The sequence below is a fragment of the Netta rufina genome, assembly GCF_964035555.1.
Source record: "Netta rufina genome assembly, chromosome: 2".
NCBI lineage: Eukaryota > Metazoa > Chordata > Aves > Anseriformes > Anatidae > Netta > Netta rufina.
In genome coordinates this window covers 121866075-121870913 of record NC_140124.1, presented here as the reverse complement: position 1 = coordinate 121870913, position 4839 = coordinate 121866075, and positions in this window count along the sequence as shown.

The window sequence follows — 4839 nt, the reverse complement described above, 5'->3', positions numbered from 1 at the left end:
CACATTCTGTCTCTGTACAGGGACAGGAGCACTTGATTCAGTGGGAGTGCAGCACCTGCCCCCATCTAACTGCTAAATTAAGTCCTCCTGGAGGTTGCTTTAGCATGCTTCCTCTGGAACACCAAACATTTCAAGCTGGAAACTTCAACCCAATTCTCTCTCAAGGTAACTCATTGCAGGAGTGCTGCGGTATTTTTCCAGGGGAAAAGTCTGTGGACAGTTCATTTAGACACATCTATTTATTAACTGAAACTTTCTAAACATACTTCTGTCATATACAGTATAGATTTAATTTTGCAAAGCAAATGCCACTTTGCCTGGAACTAACCTTCAATTTATCATCTTGATATTTTTCCTATTTGTTTAAAATTTCTTTTAATGGAGGAAAATCACACTTAATGTTCAACTTAATCCTTTTGAGAAAGTTCTCAATGGACTCTTTTGTTCTTAGCTGTCAAATGAGTCATGCTCTTACTGCAGATATATTAATAATAAAAAGTGAAGAATATAGAATTTTCCTTTTAAAGGTTTTCTGAGTCTATTCAAGCTGCATTGAACTATTTATATAACTTGCAAATCATAAAGCAACTGAACTAATTCACTGAAACAAAATTCCAGAAGAGGTCCTGATTTAGAAAGTCCCAGCCAGCTGGAGGCTAGGAGAGCAAGCAAGAGGCAGCTTATGCTGTCCTTGCTCTTCCACTGGTTTTTAGATGTTCACAACCAGTTGTGGTAAGAGGCAGGATATCAGATTAGCTAGGTCTTTGGTCTCTCATATCCATTCTTATATGAAGCAATTTGTGGGAAGCTTTTCATTGTAAAATATCTGCAAAAAGGGCTGAATTTAAATTGCAAAAATATTTTTGCATCAAGCTTCTTGAACTTCTTAACACAACAAAATTATCTTCTCATACTTTCTGGATATCAGCTCAGGCAATATTTACATGTTTCATGCATTTACTTGTAGGATTTTTTTTTTAGCATAATGTTATGAACACTAAGATGTGCAAGTGTTGAAAGAACTTTGATTTAAAAAGAAATCAGGAAAAATAATGAACTGAGCAAAAATTAGTCAGTCTTCTTACATGCTACATTTTGATTCATGTGTTTAGTTGAAGGGGTAGAACACTCCTACACATGATTTTTTAGGATTATATTGTGGTAAGATTTGATACAATCTGCATTGGGTACTAGCACTGGTGACATTATTTAACAGGGACTTTATATTGAACAGGGACTTTAGGCTAGAACTAAGTCTATGAAGCTTTTTGCTTGAAAAGAACATGGCCCCAGAACTTTCTGCAATATTAATTCTTCCAATGCAGGTTGTAAGAATCACAAAATTGGAGCCCAATCTACCAACACTTTTTTTTTTTAAGTGATGTGACAGAAGATGGCTGCAGCTGTGTTAACCTCTCCTGTAAAATGTCATACCAAGGCATAGTCTCCCTTGAGGGTCAGCACTCTGTGTTTGAAAAGCTGCAGAGTTCCTTCTTCTTTACATTTTGCTAGCAAATTAGTGGGTAAATCACTTACCAACCTGAATGTTTCTCTTGTGACTTCCCTCCTCAGGTAGGGATTCCAGGTCAAACTCTTACCTTTGTGCAAAGTTGCAACCATTGAACAAGTGCAGCCATCCTGTGAGCAGGGACCCATGCTTTCAACTCTTCCCTCCTACACGCGTGATGCAATGCCTACAGTGATTCCCTTCCCCCAGTTCACTCTCTTAACACTGAAAAATCCCCACTTACTATCAACAAGTTTACTTCTAAATCCTTTGTGTTCACTTCCACACCCTCACTATCCATGGTTCATCCTGTACCTCCCCTACTAAACACTTCTCAGCCCTCAGTACTTTTTACTGTGTCCCCCCCCCCCCCCCCCCCAAAGGTCCATGTACCATGCTGGTTCGCTGGTTCACTGGTTCTTATTTAACCCTCCTCCCACCACCCTCAAAAAAATAGAGTAAAATATTTGCAGACAACACATTTTATTCAACTGTCTCCATTTCCTCTGTTTGTCTTAATTACAAGTTTTCAAGTCCAGGGACATCCATTTCTGAAGTGTATGGTGTGTCTCACCCTTTGCATGTTTCTCAACTCTACTAGTAGAAAATTACTAGTAGAAAATGTGATTTATTGTAATAGGACTATTACTTTATCAGTTAAATATAGATGAGTGGATGCCTGTTAATGGTTAGCTAGGTATAAATGGGAAAATTACTGCATTACATTTGCGCATTTTAGCTGAAGATGTTTCTCTAAAAGTACACACAGCAGAAGTTTCTGTATAACAATGTTTGCAGGAAAAAATGCTTTGAACATCATAATCAGGATTGTCTTTTGAGTGCAAAATGAATGACAATCAAATTGTTTGATACCAGAATAAAGAAAATAACCATTAGCTAGTATTTTTAAATATATCTTACCACACTGAGTGACTTAGAAGTACAGCACAATAAGTAGCTATTCTGGTCTATCCACCTTATCACACAATTGTCCCAGCACTGTCTAATCAAATTTAGGCTAAAAGTTGAGTAAATATAGGATTTTCTGCTGTTCATTGTATTAGATGTGCAGAATATTCCAGAGCAGCTGAGAACCGACTCAACTCTCTCAACTGAGGTTTCCCACTTCTACTCCACAAGAGTTATTAGCAAACTACCTTCTCTGATGTGAAAATAAAAAAAAATCCTGAAGAGAACAAATTTTGCAGTCAGCACTGATCCCTAATAAGGAGAAATAAGAGCACAAAGGATAAGGTAGTAAGTCAAAACTCAGAAGCTGACTTTGATTTGTCTCTAACACCTACACAAGGTGTTCAACTAAGAGTAGGTGAGGTTTGTTAATTCCCAATCTGTATGAACAGGCTATTTTTCTCTCCTGCATGTATCATTTCTCACACAATACCTGAAGGACAAATACTCTGCTACAGAGTATGTGTCTCATTTAGGGTCTCTGGAAAGTCTCTGCCTGTGTTACCTCACCTTCTGAGAAGCACAGTTCAAAAAAAAAAAAAAAAAACAGCTCATTCAATCTGTTATCTGGTACAGCAAGTAGCTCTCTTTGAAGCCTCTTTTCCTGTATGCATTTCAAGAAGCAAGCTGCATTATTTTTTAGGGCCAGCCAGGCTAGCAGCACCTCAGACTGATGCTTCAATTTGTACATTGTTTCATGGGTTGCTAGATGGCCCCTAAGCTGCCGCACTCCCAAACTAATTTGTTCAAATATCTGCATTACACAACCTTTTTCCTTCAATGTTCATACTTTTTTTTTCTTTCAGGGGGATTAGAGGATGTGGAAAGATGGAAAGACTCAGAAGTACCTTCCAACTTTGAAAAGAAAATGAGCCACTTTGAATTTCTCCCAACTGAGCAGCTTTTTTTTTTTTTTTGGTGATCTTTAGAACTGTAGATTTGAGTTTAGCAAACTCCTTCAATTAAAAAAGAAAAAAAACAAAAAAACTCCATAGCAAACCAACCTACAAACATAGCAAAACATCATAGGGTACATCTGGAGAGTTTGTCCTCAGTTTCCTTTTACCTCAGACTTTGTTGGTGTGTTTGCTCCCTGCAGGTGCAAGCATCACACAATTCCATCTGTTTCACATTTTCTTGAAATATTTCCCATTATCCCTCCCACTTGCTGCAACTGAATAAATCAACAGCTCATTGTTCTTTTACATGCCATAGGAATGATTAACATAATTATGAGGAAAATATCACAAGAAAAAAGGTAGAAACTTAGAGTGTCCTTTCAAGTGCATTTTCTTGCAGAGAAAGCAGGTTCCCTGAATGCAATTCATGTTGCAAGCTTATTCTTTGACCTGAAGACACTAAGTGACAAACTCCATCACAGTAACACTGCAGAAGCATTTAGACAGTTTTCAGCCTACTGAGCCTGAGTGCCATTAAGACAGATTTGAGACACAGAAAGCTAGCTAGGACTTTGAATAGAAGTGGTGAAAGTGTTCGAAATGCATGTTTAGGAAACCTTCCGTATTTTAATATACCTACTATAGAAATCACTTCACCATATTTCATTATCCTGTTTTTTTAATGAGTATGAGGTTAAAAAAATAATGCAACTTACCAAAATAACCTGCTCCAAGGACTAGTAATTACCCACAGAAATACACTAGCAATTGAATAGCTTGTTCAGATAAGCAACTCAAAATAGGTAAGGCTAGAAAAATCACTGGCCATGAAATTAGCTGAGGAAGTTTAGAAAACATCAGTGACTGCTCCTTGCAGAAAGGGGCAGAGGTGGAATGGAGACAGGACCTGACCTATGCCGAACAATCAACTTCCAAAGCCTCAGTAAAAATATGATTTAAAGAAAATGTGAAGTAGAGAATTTTATACTGGAGTGCAAATTAACTCTAATACAATAAACTGACATAGAACCAACAGCAAAAATCATGTTAGGAGAAAAGTTGAAGTGCTTCAGGAGAGAAATGAAAAAGGCCAGCAGAACAAATTAGGAGCTCAACTGGAATAAGGTGTTCTATGTGCATAGAAGTATGTGCATTTTAATTCTTTGCTCAAAAAATTCTTCTGGCATCTGAGAAGTTAACACTGAAGTGCAAGTGAAGAATCAATCTCTCAACACTATCTTAGCTAACATCCTTTGTCTTGAAGAGCAGTCAGTTCTCTTTGGTACTCCAGCGCTTCATCTACTTCCCAGGACAAGTCTCCATCTTTGGCCTTTAAGTTTTCCAAGAAATCATTAATAGTCACTAGAAACCCAAAGGGCAGATAGGATAGGTATTTATTAACATTTAAAATAAGCATAAATTTCAGGAACTAAAAAGTTCTGAATTGTTCTTCATGTGGTATTG